Consider the following 15496-nt stretch of genomic DNA (forward strand, 5'->3'; position numbering starts at 1 on the left):
ATAAAACACACAAGTATCTTACAGTGTATAAGACTTTTGGAAAAAAATAACATTTTTATTTTAATCTTTTATACTCTATAAATATTCTATAAATACCATAAAAAGGACTCTTGAATATTCCTACTAGGAAATACACACTGAAATATTTATGGGTAAGATTCATGATATATGTAACTTATTTGAAAATGGTTCAGGAAAATAACTATACATACATAGATTTATTAGAAAGAAGGGGAGAGAGGGAATGATAAAAGTGAATGGTATATAAGAAACAAGAAATGTTGGTGAGGATGTGAAGAGAAAGGAACCCTCTTGCACTGTGGGTGAGAATGCAAACTGGTGTAGTCACTATGGAAAATAGTATGGAAGTTCCTCAAAAAGTTAAAAATAAAACTACTTTACAATCCAAGATTTGCACTACTATTTCCCTAAAGAATACAAACATACTAATTCAAAGGGATATATGCACCCTGATGTTCTTAGCAGCATTATCTACAATAGCCAAATTATGGAAGCAGCCCAAGTGTCCATTGATAGATGAATGGATAAAGAAGATATATGTAGATACAATGAAATATTATTCAGTCATTAAAAAGAATAAAATATTCCTATTTGCAACAATATGGTTGTGCATGTTGTGCATATTGCCCAACTGCAAAATAAGTCAGGGGAGGCCTGGGTGGCTCAGGATTTGAGTGTCTGCCTTTGGCCGAAGGCGTGATCCTGCGGTCTGGGGATCGAGTCCCACATCGGGCTCCCTGCGTGGAGCCTGCTTCTCCCTCTGCCTGTGTCTCTGTGTCTCTCATGAATAAATAAATAAAATCTTAAAAAAAAAGAAAGAACAAACTGATGGTTACCAGAGGGTAACCAATTGGGTGGTGGAGATTAAAGAGTACACTTGTCATGATGAGCAGTGGATAATGTATAGAATTGTTGAATCACTATATTGTACACCTGAAACTAATATAACACTGTGTGTTAACTTTGTTGGAATTAAAATAATAAAAACATTTTTTTAATTAAAAATTTTTTTCTTTAAAAAGTAACAAAAGTAAATAGTATAAAATGTTAATAATAGGTGAATCAGAGTGAAGACTATATGTATGTTTTGGATATTATTTTTATTTTTGCAATATTTTATGACTTGGAAATTATTTCCAAAGGAGGAGTTCTAAACTTCATACTTAATAAAAGGTTAGAAAGGTAGTTCCTTTTGTGAAATTTTTCATTCATAGCAAGTGAAACAAAAACACCAAAAACCAAACCAAAACACTAATACATTAATATTTTTGATGATTGGGTGCCACCCAGTGTTCAATTTCTGCAACTGCGAAACTAACAAACCCAATTTCTCAAAACTGTTTTTGGAAATAGCTTTTGTTGATTTCTCTATGATGGAAACATAAGATTATGAAAAGAATGTGTGCAGTATCAAAATTAGTAAAAAAAAAAAAAAAGAAAAAGACACAAGCTACTAAACTATGAAGAAAAAATCCATGTATTGTGATATCAAATGTAGATTTCTGCCTCCTTTAAATTTTATCAGTCTCAAGAAGACATCAACGTAAATAGAATATTCAGAAGGACTCTGATCAGTGGACAAACTAGTCAAAACGAAAGGTTTATACATAATCCATGACAATTATATGGCCTAGAATTTCTTCAAAACATCCATAGACTCAAGGTGAAGTGGCCACAGCAGGAAAACTAGTAGTACGTTTTTTTTTCCCCTAAATGACAGATGTTGTGGGATATTGGCCTAAGTAAATTCCATTACAATACAAGAACAAAGTTAACATTTGATTGGAAGTTAATTTAGTATCATAAATTTTTAAAGGAACAGAATCCTTTAAAACAAACATCGAAGATCAATCTGTTGAACCAACTTCGCTCAGGGCAGCAATGTTTCAGGCTTCTTCATGGATCGTGGGTGTCATCCAAATTCCAACCCTCAGAAAGACCAGAATGTAAAATGTGGAGTTCAATTTAGATACATTCAGTGTCTTCACCATCATCCCCATCGTCAAACAGGATTCTGGCACCGTCTCCAGGATCCGGCCTTTGACTGTAGCTTGTCCTGGAGGTTGAACATATGCCTTCACATCTCTGGCTTTATCAGCAATACAGTGTAAAATCCTGTAACTCTGCTGTCTAGGAGTCTTGGAAACTCACTGATACAATGTCTGAAGTTCTTATCCTCACCTTTCTTTTTTATTTTCTTCTGACTGTCAAAACCTATTGCTTCCCATTGCCCATTTCCCAGCATTTAGATCACGTGGGCCTACTGGTCCCTTGTCCTTGAAGGCTACTTCTCTTATTTCAGGTCCACTCTCATTCTGACCTCTGCACCTCTTTTCACCTTTGTTATTGGGCAGGGCTGCAATGGAGGTCTGGGTCTCTAACTCCCTCCCTTGTACCAGAGGAGCAGCAGCCATGAGGGGCTGCGTGCCTGGTAGGGGAGAGCTTCCAATTAGGGCTTCCTTACTCCCCATTTGCGCCACTCCACGTTTTTCAGAGTTAAATCTTCCTTTTCTGTTGTTTCAGCAAACACTTTGAAAACTTAACCTGGTGTATTTGATGAAGTCTAAAATTAATCTTTATTTCTACCTTCTCGAAGGAAGACCTTAGAATGCTTTGACTTCAGTCATCTCCCTCTTCCATAATTTATGCTAATATTGTAGAGTGAAGTCTTGTGCTTTTCTTTCCCCCCAAATTAGTCATTATTGTTTTGTTTTGTTTTTTTTTAAAGATTTTATTTATTTATTCATGGGAGACACAGAGAGAGAGAGAGCGAGAGGCAGAGACACAGGTAGAGGGAGAAGCAGGCTCCTTGCAGGAAGCCGGATGCAGGACTTGATCCCGGGTCTCCAGGATCACGCCCTGGGCTGAAGGCAGGCGCTCAACCGCTGGGCCACCCAGGGATCCCTTCATTATTGTTTTTTGATGAGCGTGTTTTTACACTGCTCCATGTTTATCAATTTCTTTGCTCACTGTTCTTTCTTGCATCTCATTCCTCCTGGGTTCCATTTCCTTCTTCCTGAAGTACATCCCTCTGTAATTCTTTCAGCAATTAACAGTGAGTGATAAATTCTCTTTTTGTTTATATGAAAAGGTTTTTATTTTTTCTTCTCTCTCGAATGAGTTGGTTTCTGATGTCCACAGTGACACTTATTTCCCTCTCACAGTCAGAAGACAGTGTTCTATCATCTGGCCACTCTAGCATTGCTCTTGTAAAGTCAGCTCTCAGCTCATTGCTCTTTCTTTGTGAGGTACATGTGCTTTCTCTAAGGGATCTTAAGTCTCAAAAGACTTTCTTTGTGTTTTTGGTGTTTTCCAGTTTCACTACAGTGTTTTTTTCCTGATTTCCATATCAGAATGATCCTTAAATCTGGGCATTTATGTCTTTTAACCAAGACTACACATTTTTCTGCCATTTACTTCTTCAAATTTCTCTCTCTTCATTCTTTCCTTCTAGAATTCCTATTCCAACGATGCTTAGCCTTCTCACACTATCTTCTATGTCTCCTCATTTTTTGGTCATAATCCCTTTTCTTTATCTCTCTGTATTTATCTTTTACCTCGTTTTATCTCTCTATGATATTTTAGATCATTTTCTCACATCTATCTTCTAGCCTGATAATTATCTCTTTAGTTTTGTTTAATGGATTTTTTTACTTATCAGTTGTGTTAATATATTTTTTTTATTTCAAGAACTCTTTTTCACTTCTTTTTTTTTAAAGATTTTTTTATTTATTCATTCATAAGAGACACACAGAGAGAGGCAGAGACATAGGTAGAGGGAGAAGCAGGCTCCCTGCAGGGAACCTGATGTGGGACTCGATCCCAGGACCCCAGGGTCTCGACGGGAGCCAAAGGCAGACGCTCAACCACTGAGACTTCCGGGTGACCCCCTCCCCTTTTAAAGATTTTATTTATTTATTTGAGAGAGAGAGAGTGAGCAAGAGAGAGAGCACAAGCCTGGGGGTAGAGGCAGAGGGAGCAGTAGATTCCCCACTGAGCAGGGAGCCCAACATGGGGCTTGATCCCAGGATCCAGAGATCATGACCTGAGCCACAGGTAGATGCTTAACCTACTGAGCCATCCAGGCACCCCTTCTTTTTTACTTCTAAAATTTCTATTTAATTCTTTCTCAAATTTTCTCCTCAATCTGCCTGTTTTTAATAAATATTTATTTAGTTTTGATTATTTAAAAATATTTTTAATAATTTCAAAGATAATTATTTTATTCTGCTTCAGTTTGTCTTTTTAGTCATGTTTTTGAGTCCAGAACGAAGACAAACTTCCTTGAAATCTGCCTGAGTTGGTAGACAAATTTCATTCTGATCCACTCTTTCACCCTTAGGGATCCCTTTTAAAGGGCTCAATGTATTTACCTCTACCTCCTTCACCCATGTGGCCCATGTGGAACCAGGTCCCTTATAGCCTGTAAATGTATTGGATTATTTTTATAGTTTATTTAGAAATTCTTTGATTGGAAGGGTAGATTTTTCTAGTCCTCTTTTTGGAAATGAGAGACTGGACTGTGTTACAGGATATTTAAGACTGATGAATTACTGGCCCCTACCTCAGAAACTAAAAATGCATTGTGTGTTAATTAATTGAATTTAAATAAAAATTGGGGCACCTGAGTGGGTCAGTGGTTGAGCTCTGCCTTTGGCTCAGGGTGTGATCCTGGGGTCCTGGGATCGAGTCCCTGCATCGGGCTCTCCGCAGGAAGCCTGCTTCTCCCTCTGTCCCTGTCTCTGCCTCTCTCTCTGTGCCTTTCGTGAATAAATAAATAGAATCTTTAAAGAAGAAAAAGACTTTAAATAAAAATTAGATAAAAAGGCTAAAATCAGAACTTTCATGAAGATACAATATGAGCACATATTAAAGACTTATTCAACTTATTGTTAATGAAGTAGTCAGTGGGATGTTAACTAGTTCAAAGAAGTCAAATGAGAACAAATTTATATGGAATAAGGCAATGTTTGAAATGAATTTACAAATGAACAGGAAAACTGGCTTTTTCCATGGAAGGGAGGGAAATCAATCCCAAACATCCGCAGAGTATGTTTGCGTTTCTATAGACAAGACCTACTTTGCCCAGCTATCACTAGTCCACGGGTTTAGAGCTGTAAAAGAGCCGAGGGGCAGTGAAAGGCTGGAGTCAGATTACCTGCACAAGGGGGCTCTAAATAGGGCTTAGTTTTGCCTTGAAGAATCCCAATCATCTTTTCTGCTATTTCCAAATATTCTTAAAACTGCCAGTCTCTCTTTACTGAGTCTCCTCTCAAGTGTCTTGTTGTGGACTGCATGCTGCATCCTCTGCAATCCAGATGTTGAAATTCCACCCCCCAGGGTGATGATATTAGGAGGTAGGGCCTTTAGGAGGTGATTAGGACAGGAGGGTAGAGCTCTTATAATGAATGGGATTAGTGCTCTTATAAAAGAGGCCTCAGACAGTCCCATGACCTCTTCCACCATGTGAGGACACCTTGAGAAGATGGCCATCTCTGAACCAGAAACTGAGCTCTCATCAGACACCAAATGTGCTGGCACCTTGATCGTGGACTTCCCAGAATCCAGACTGGGAGAAATAAATGTGTAAGCCACCTAGACTGTGACATATTTTGTTGTAGCAGCTCAGACTAAGATATCTCTTTTCAGCTAGCATATGACTTTTGGGCTCCTGTGTTTGCCTCTTCATTGTTCAATTTTAGCAAGAGTCCTGCTAAGTTAGTTTGGCCAAATCCCCTATCCTTGATATGGGGTTGGCTTCCTTGGCCTCCACCATCCCCCACGTGATGTCTGATTACCCAGCCTCCCTTCAGCAAGAATCCTGCCAAGTAGGCTTAGCCAGAGTCCCCCTGACCCCTGATGTTTCCTCTTAGCAATTTTCCATTCACTGACTGCTTCCCACCCCATACTTGGCCATAAATTCCCACTTTCCCTTATTTGGAGGAAACTGTATTTGGAGCGGAGCTTGAACTCTCTGGCCCCCTGCAAAACCCCATTTCAGTGGTCCCTACAGCTGTAGAAATGGTCCGAAATAAAGTCTACCTTATTGTTCTTTGATGAGTGTCATGAATAAATTTTGTTAAACACAACCTTGGATTTTAAGAGTAATTTTGCAGAGAAGACCTTACCTTCATAATGATTTCTTTATCTTCATAATAAAACCACCAGCAGTATGTCTTCAATCTTTTGCTCAGTCGACGGAACCTAACTTGAGGGTGGGAGTCAGGGATAAAGAAAGAAAAGGAATTCCTTTAATATTTCTTCCATTGTCCTCCTGAAATTTCTGAGAAAATAGAATACATCAAATAAATATTTGATTGTAGTCAATCTTGGGACCTTAATATATCAGGTTCTTTATTTATAGAAGAGTGGGTGACAGGCAGCAGGGGGGCAATTGTTGGTTTATAGAATACACACAGGGTACAAATACTTTAGGTTCTGGGGACAGACACTGCATTCTCCATCCACCTACTAGTCTAAACCATTCCTTGTGAAGCATATTTTGAAAACCATGATAGGAGTTTGAGAGATGAAATTGCATTCAGGGTTTTCCTTTAGATTTCAGGGCTGGACCCTATGATTTTGTTTCTAGGAAGGAGGATTAAGCAGATTTGGCTCCTATATTATTACCAGAGGGCTGAAAGCACTGCGGGGTCACCCTTCCTGCCCAACCCTGGGAACTCTAAAGAAATTCCAGGGATGAAAAATCCTTGTGGGGTGGGATAAGTCAGGAGAGATGACTTCTTCCTCCAACAATGGGAGAGCAGTGGGCACTGCTTTTCACTGATTTTATGCCTTTGTCTGTGGGCCAACAGCAGCGTCCTGCTCAGAGAGGCACTTGACAGAGGCCAGTGGTAGTTCAAGTAGAAGAGATTAGGGGATAGGGTCAAATGTGGAGGCATCCCGTTTTCTTAAATGGGGGGAGCAATGAAAAATTGACAAGAGAAGACTGTTAAGTTTGCTCTGAACACGTGTGTGAAGTAGAATTCCGAGGGGCGGAATTATGAGGTTGAAGGATCTGTGCCGACTATAATCAGTTTCCTGCAGACCCTGTGAATTAATGTAGGAACGTTTATAGGGTAACATGGAAATCATTAATAAGTGCAAAGAGCAGGATGTAAGATAATACGTGTACTGATATAGCCATACTAAAATGGGAAAGAAATGTGGATACCAGTAGCTTGGGTGTTGTTGTTTTTTTTTTTTTTTTAAGATTTTTTGTATATTCATTTGAGAATGAGAGCCAGTGCAAGCACGAGCAGGGGCGGGGGCAGAGGGAGAGGGAGAAGCAGACTCCCCGCTGAGCACGGAGTCTGATGATGATGATGTTGATGATGATGATGATGATGATGACGATGATGCTGCTGCTGCTGCTAATACTGACCTGATCCCTGGACCCTGGGAACATGACCTGAGCAGAACGCAGACACTTAACTGACTGAGGCACCCAGGTGCCCTCTTGGTTTTTTTGTTTTTTTTAACCAGAATAGGGTCATTTGCATATTTTAAAAAATTATTTATATTTTGATCACTGTGATCAAATAATAAAATGATAATTTTAAATAGCAAAAATAAAGCACAAGAAAAAAACATGCATTTGCTTATCGTTATCCTAATTATGACCTAGAGTGCCATCTTCCACATTCTGCCCTTGCATATAACCTTGACGTCTAACGAATAATACATATCAGGCTATCTACGTGATAGTGAGAAATACCTATGGCAAGATAATATATGGAGTTTAAAAATCATGTTTGTTCTGTCTGAATTTCAGGTCCTTAGGGCTTTGGGGCTTCAGGGATTCTTGCAGGATTAAATGCAGAAGCAACCAGAAGTCAATGTCCTTCAGTTCTTTTGTAAGAGCCTAGAGGAGCAATAGAGCCAGGGGTTCAGGAGGGTGGGAGTGCCCAGAGGCACGGCTCCCTGGGGTCCCTCGGGCTGGCAAGGACCCTTTTGGAGGAGATGGCTCAGTGCTTTGCTGAGAGCCTGAGCAGACCCACTGCCAGTGAGGACCCCGAGGGAATCAGTGGGGTTGTGATGGACTGAAAGTGAGACCCATTTCCAGTTCCATAGACGCTTCTCAGGAGCTGCATCCTTCAGGAAGGGGACAGACCCCAAGGTGACCAAGATGGCATCTCCCTCCACCGCAGTACTGCTGATGGTCTGAATGAAGCTGACAGAAAATAAAATAAGCCAGGGTTTGTGACTTGAATCTCTTTGAATTGAGATCCAAACTGCAGAGCAGATACTTTGGCAGGGAACTAGGAGAGAGAGTCTGAGAGTCTGTGTCCAGTGGGTGTGAGCTGAAAGCAGATGCTTGAAATGTTGGATCATCGATTATACCCAGAGGTCACTGGGTACAGCTGTGGTTCTCCAACTTGCGGGTGTTCTGGAATCATCTGGAGGGCTCCTTAAAGCATAGAGTGCTGGGCTCCACTCCCAGAGCTTCTGCTTGGGAGAGGTCTGGGTTGGGCCTGAGAATTTGCGTTTTTAACAAAATCCCAAGTCTGGCTGATGGTGCAGGCCGCAGGGAAATACTCTGGTAACTGGCGAGTGTAACGTGTTGTTCAGATACTTTGATATAAAACATCTTGACGCTGCCACTGTCTAATGCGACGTGAAAGTAGTTTTACCGGACATTACTGTCCCCTAGACTTGGCTTATTTTCAGATCTCAGAATGGGACTTTTGGAGCTTCTTAGATTCATTTCAAAGGCCCATTTTGGAGGAAGTGGTTGCAGGGCTTTCACTGCCTTTATAAAGGACCACAGTGTTAGGAGACTTCGATGACATAATGAAAAGGGTCATTTGTGGGACCTCTATCGGTGTGTGAAGCTCTCACACATGCTACGTGGTCAGGGTATTTCTCTTAATGTAAACTTTCAAAAATATGTCTTTGGGTCTTTTTAGTAGCAGTCCCATGAGCTAAACCCAGGAGTATTTTTTCCGTTTTATGGTCATAGTCACAGAGCTGGGATTAACTCCATGCTGTACGTATAGGTGTGACATCAGTGATGCTACAAAGGGGGCATGACCAGGGAATAATGAGGGGGGACCCCACACACAGCAAAGGCACCTGAATCACCTACCTCTGTAAAGAGGCCTCATAGACCCTGGCTTCTCCAGCCTGTCTCCTCCCAACCGTCTTCCTGATAAGCCTTCAACTGGAAAAAGGAGGAGGCCTCAGCCACAGGGGAAACACTCTCAGATCAATTCCGACACCTCAGGAACGATATTCCAAAACTGAGTGGGGCCCACCACTGTTTCCATAACCCAGCCCGTCCCCTGGAAGCTCCGTGTGCCCTGTTTGTCACCTCAGGGCCTCTCTGATACCTCGGCGCCTGCCTCCTGGCCAGCTTGGGAATCAGAACCCCACGCGTGCTCTAGTCTTGAACTGAACAAACACATACAGGGTTGGCCTTTTCTGCAGGTGGAGGCAAAGAGCAAACATAGGGGAAAGGGGCCCAGCGAGCAGCAAAGAAGTCGGTTTGGATTGAGGGGAAACGGAATGGCTTGGCCTAGCGGAAGGCAATTCCAAAATTTCATTCACTACCTGAGCTCTGAAATGTGAAGAGAAAGGACTCGAAGGCAATGGGCCGTTCCTAACATTTCATATAAATGACATCACACAGCCTGCGGCCCTTTCCTTCACTCAGCATGTTTTCAAGTTTCCTCCGTGGTGTAGCAGATAGACCAATACTTCTTTTTATTGCCAAAAAAAGATTCCATTGTTTGATACACCACACTTTACTTTTCCATCCATCAGTTGACTTCCATCTCTTGGCCACTATGAATAATGCTGCTATGAACATTTGTGTAGAAGTATCTGTATGGACAGTGAATATACATTTTTTTTCCTTGGGTTTATTCCTAGGAGTGGAATTGCTGGATCATAGGATAATCCCATGTTTAACTGTTTGAAGAATTGCTGAACCGTTTTCCGAAGCAGCCACAGCATCTTACGTTCCCACCAACAGTGTGTGAGGGCTCTTGTTTCTCAGCGTCTTCACCAACCCTTGTTATTATTTGTCTTTTGGATTTTAGGCATCCTAGTGGGTATGAAATGGTATCTCATTCTGTTTTTTTTTTTTTTTTAATTTTTATTTATTTATGATAGTCACAGAGACAGAGAGAGAGAGAGAGAGAGGCAGAGACATAGGCAGAGGGAGAAGCAGGCTCCATGCACCGGGAGCCCGATGTGGGATTCGATCCCGGGTCTCCAGGATCACGCCCTGGGCCAAAGGCAGGCGCCAAACCGCTGCGCCACCCAGGGATCCCTCCCATTCTGGTTTTAACTGACGTTTCCCTGATGGCTAAGAATGTTGAGCCACCTTTCAGGTGCCGGTTAGTCATTTCTGTATCTTCCCTTGGGGAAATGTCTATTCAGATCCTTTGCCTATTTAAAAAAAAAAAATTAGTTGTTTGCCTTTTTATCACAGAGTTGTAGTAGTTTCTTGCACATGCTACGCAGAAGTCACAGAAGTCTGTTATCACATATAGGATTTGCCAAAGTTTCAACCCACTCTGTGGATTTTCTTTTCACTTTCTTGATAATGTCCTTTGAAGCACAAAAGTTTTTCATTTTAATGGTGTCCACCTCATTTATTTTGCCCTTTGCTACTTAGCTTTAGGTGTCATGTCTAAGAAACAAGCCAGAAAGTCTTATGTCTCTGAATCATTTTAAGAGTTTTACAGTTTCAGATCTTACATTTAGGTGTTTGATCCAATTTTTAGTTAACTTTTGTTGATGTTGTGAGGTGGAGGGGGAGATGCTCTTGTATGTGGATATCAACATGTCCTGGCATCATTTACTGAAGACTATTCTATTCCTATTTAGTCTTTTTGGGACTCTTGTTAAAAACCAATAGACTGTAATCTTGAGGGTTTATTTCTGGGACTCTCAGTTCTACTTCATTGATTTAGCATGTCTACTCTACACCAGTACCACATTGCCTTGATTATTGTAGCTTTGTTGTAAGTTTTGAAATCTAGAAGTTTGAGTTGTCCAACTTTGTCTTTTTAAAGATTGTTTTGGGGCAGCCTTTGGGTGGCTCAGCGGTTTAGCACTGCCTTCAGCCCAGGGCGTGATCCTGGAGACCCAGGATCGAATCCCATGTTGGGCTCCCTGTGTGGAGCCAGCTTCTCCCTCTGCCTGTGTCTCTGCCTCTCTCTCTCTCTCTCTCTCTGTCTCTCATGAATAAATAAATAAAATCTTTTAAAAAAATAAGGATTGTTTTTGCTATTGTTGGTCCCTTGCAATTCCATATGAATTTTTAAATTTTTGCAAAGAAGCCACTTACTACTTTGAATTTTTTGCCTTGAATCGGTAGATCAGGGTGGAGAATGCTGCCTTTTTAACAATATTAAGTCTTCCGACCCATGAAAACATGATGTCTTTACATAGGTTTAATTAGGTTTTCTTTCATTTCTTTTCTATAGTGTTTTGTAGTTGTCAGCGTCTAAGTCTTACATTTTTGTTACATTTATTTGTAACCATTTTTTTCTTTTTGATGCTATTGTAATAGAATTGTTCATTTCATTTTATGTTGGCTCATTGCAGATGTATAGAAATATAATTAATTTTTATATATTGATTTTTGTATCCTGTACCTTTTTGAACTCATTTATTAATTCTCATAGTTAGGATTTTCCACATATAAGATCATGCCGTCTGCAAATAGAGATAACTATACTTCCTTCTAATCTGCATGTCTTTTATTTCATTTTCTGGCTTAACTGCTCTGGCTAGAACAGTGCAATCAATAAAATGTTGGATGGAAGTGTTGAGACTGGACATCTTTGTTCTCTTCTTGGTCTTAGGAAAAAATCACTCAGTTTTTCACCATTAAGAATAAGCTGTGAATTTTTTGTAGATGTCTTTAATCAGGTTGAGGAAGTTCCCTTCTATTCCTAGTGTGTTAAGTGTTTCTATCACAAAGGGCTGTTGAAATTATGAACATTCTTGTACATTACTTGGGCTGAACCTGGGTACGCATTAAGGACTCACTTCTGTTGTGTACATACCAAGAAGTGGAAATGCTGAGTCATAGGGTATGCGTAAATTTAGCTTTCATAGACACTGTCAAACAGTTTTTGTAAGTGCTTCTATTAATAAACACGCCCATCAACATTATATGAAGATTCCAGTTGCTCTATGGGATGGTGCTTCATTAAACCACTGGCTGAGATCTACTTCCTCACCTTTGCCATCAAAACTCCCTACTTCCTAGTCTCCCTGTGTGGGCAATGGTGATGGGAAATGGTAACCAGACTTTGACAAATGTAGGAGTTGCCCTCATTCACCACTCCCATGGCAGCTTTGGTGGGAATTCAATCCATAGGATGGAAGAAAAGGGTTTATAATATCTGCCAACACAAGATGTGAAAAAGAAGTCTTTTAATTTTCTATTTTTATTAGTACTAATGTTAAGACAAATTTTCATAGTTTTGTCATTTGTATTGTGTGATTTTTCTGTTCAGATCTTTCACTTTTTAATTTTTTTTAAACAAAAATGTGATTTTTGAAATAGCTTTAAGCCCTCTTTATTTATAAAGACATTATCTATATTTTCATATTTTAAAATAATATTTTTCCAGAATCACTGTCTATCTTAGTGGCTTTTCATTTTTATGAGTGTAGATGTACCTGTTGTTTACTTATGATTTTTGGCATCGGTGCCATCTTAAAAAAGGCCTTTCTCATCCACAGTTATACAAAGATTATTTTTCTTAGTATTCTTTATGTGTGTTTTAAAACATTTATTTTATAATGTAACTGAATTTATTTTCATGCATGGTGCGAAGTAAAGATTCAGCTTTATGTTTCTTTAATATGGTGTTAAAATTTTGACAGTGCAAAGAATCCACAATGGTCTGTGACTTCATCACTTGTGATGGGGGCCAGGGTAATCTCTGTGCACTTATTAATAATAAGAGAGCATTGCTGCAGATTGAGAAGGGGGTCTTTTTTCCCCAAGCAAAGTAATACGTGTTCATTGTAGGAAATTTGAAACCATGGACGTAGCTAAAATCTAAGTCAAAAAGGGGAAATTACACTCACCCTTATTGCAGCCTCGTCTCAGGCCTGGCTCTGCTCCTGTGTGTTGCTCACATACACACTATAGTTGTGTTCCATGACACCAATTTTAACTTTTCTTCCCTGTTCTCAGGTGGATGGGTAACTGCAGTGGCTCCTGCTGACTTCAGCCTAAGTCCCTGAGGATATGAATCACCTTAGTTAACAAAAGAATTATGGAGTTAAAAGGGACTTGATGAGGGGCACCTGGGTGGCTCAGTGGTGGAGTGTCTGCCTTTGGCTCAGGTCATGATCCTGGGGTCCTAGACCGAGTCCCCCATCAGGCTCCCTGCATGGAGCCTGCTTCTCCCTCTGCCATGTCTCTGGCCCTCTCTGTGTCTCTCATGAATAAATAAATAAAATCTTAAAAAATGAAAATAAAAAGAGACTTGAGTGCTTTTTCCCTTTTGACCTTGCATAGGATTACGCTTCAGAAAAACTTTGTTCCAGAGAATTCCAGCACCTCCCTCCAAAACTCTTCCCTGGCTAATTCTGGAGACAGCAGTTTCTTGCAAACATTCACCCCAAAGCTCTCCATGAAATTCAAGCTCACCCCTTCTGGTTCCTTCCTCAGATCAAATAGGCAGCAGCTGCTGACCATCCCTCATAGGATATTCATGCACACACATCCAGATGGTAGCTGTGCTCAGGGTCAGAGGCACAGTCGTCCCCTCTCTGCAGGGCAGCAGTGGGGGCCCTGGATTGACTAGTTTTTTTTTCTTTTTAAACTTGTCTCTTTTTTTCATAGCAAGAGCATTGTTTAGCTCAACATTTACGAAAACAGATGCTGAGGCAGACTGCCCAGGTTATATTTTGAGGGCACTTCAGTCAGGCTAACCGTTCTTCCTCAGCTTCTGTTTCTTCTCATTATTCCATTAAAAGCCACTGTCTAATAGGACTTTTTTGGAATCCAGGTATAAAGAAAAAGTACAGCATTTTTATGTGGTACTTTGGCCTTTTGGATTATTTCTAATTTTTTTTGCCTTTTATTTTTAATTGTGGTAAAATATGTATAATTTACCATTTTAGCCATTTTTTCAAGGGATGCCTAATTTTTTTTTTATTAAAGGTATATATATTTTTTTCATTAGAGATTGAGAGAGAATGTGTGCACAAGTGGAGGGAGAGGCAGGGGAAGAGGGAGAGGCAGGCTCCCAGCTGAGCAGTGAGCCTGATGTGGGGCTTAATCTCAGGACAGGATCGTGACCTGAGCCAAAGGCAGACACTTAACCAACTAACTGAGCCACCCAAGCACCCTGAATTTTCTTTTTATTGTAGTAAATAACACATGGCATAAATCCACCATCTGATTTTTAAGTGTACGTTTTAGTAGTGTTGAGGACATTTGCAATGCTGTGAAACAGACCGCCAGAATTTTTTTATCTTGCAAAACTTGAACTCTATATTTATTAAGCAATAACTCCTCATCTTCCCCTCCTCTCAGACCTTGGCAACCACCATTCTACTTTGTTTCTATTAAGTTGACAACTTTAGATTCCTCATATAAATGGATCATATTATAGTATTTTTCTTGTGGTGACTGGCTTATTTTAACATACGTTCTTAAGTTTCACCCATGCCATAGCATGTGCCAGGATCTCCTTCCTTTTTTTTTTTTTTTTTAAGATTTTATTTGTTTATTCATGAGAGACACACAGAGAGAGACATAGGTAGAGGGAGAAGCAGGCTCCATGCAGGGAGCCTGATGTGGAACTCGATCCCGGGACCCCAGGATCTCACCCTGAGCCGAAGGCAGATGCTCAACCACTGAGCCACTCAGGCCTCCCATCTCCTTCCTTTTTAAGACCACCATATGTCTATACCACACTTTGTTGAACCATTTATCCACTGATTGGCACTTGATTTGCTTCCACCTTTTGACTTTTGGGATTTGTTTTTGCTAGAAGGAGTATTTTTGTGTTTGGGGACAAGATAGATTTGAAGGAAAAGTAAACAGAAAAGGGAGTCTAGGCCACAGAGGTTATTAGTGTATTTACTCTAAGCAGCTATAGAGCCTTAGAAACTCTTTCCGTACCAGTACATTGGGCTAGACTTTGTGGGCCTCTGATCATTTGTGTTACCAACCTGGTATAGTCTCCAGTTATTCTGTGCTTAATGTCTAACTAAACATGACTCATTTGGCTAAGTTGGGACAATGCAGCCGAGAACAAAATGAACAGTTAACACAGCAGCATCAGATATGGACACTTAATTAGAGGTACTATTTCTTTCTAGTTGAAATTTTATGCAATACTGCATGTTTGCAAAGTACTGTGTGATCAGTTTGGCCAGGCAAGCATCTTAAAAATCTTCTGAGGATTTACATTTTAATCAGTTCAATGCCCTACCTAGGACAGTGAAATTTCTAGATCTAACAGGAGATGAAAAGATAGGGTTACTC

At 40.3% G+C, this 15496-nt stretch overlaps 2 long non-coding RNA genes across 3 annotated transcripts in view; one reads left to right on the forward strand and one right to left on the reverse strand.

Moving 5' to 3' along the window:
* The window catches only part of LOC140613839 (uncharacterized), a 31185-nt gene that overhangs the window by 1720 nt on the left and 13969 nt on the right, over positions 1–15496 (forward strand). The window lies entirely within an intron of this gene.
* LOC140613840 (uncharacterized) overlaps positions 10097–15496 on the reverse strand; it is a 28376-nt gene continuing 22976 nt past the window's right edge. For both annotated transcript variants that reach the window (XR_012014728.1, XR_012014729.1), the window contains 2 exons: positions 13081–13235; positions 10097–10416 (listed from right to left, as the gene is read on the reverse strand). This is a non-coding gene — a long non-coding RNA (uncharacterized lncRNA). The remainder of the gene's footprint in view (positions 10417–13080; positions 13236–15496) is intronic.

The sequence above is a fragment of the Canis lupus genome, chromosome 22 (genome assembly GCF_048164855.1).
Source record: "Canis lupus baileyi chromosome 22, mCanLup2.hap1, whole genome shotgun sequence".
NCBI classification, from domain to species: Eukaryota; Metazoa; Chordata; class Mammalia; order Carnivora; family Canidae; genus Canis; species Canis lupus.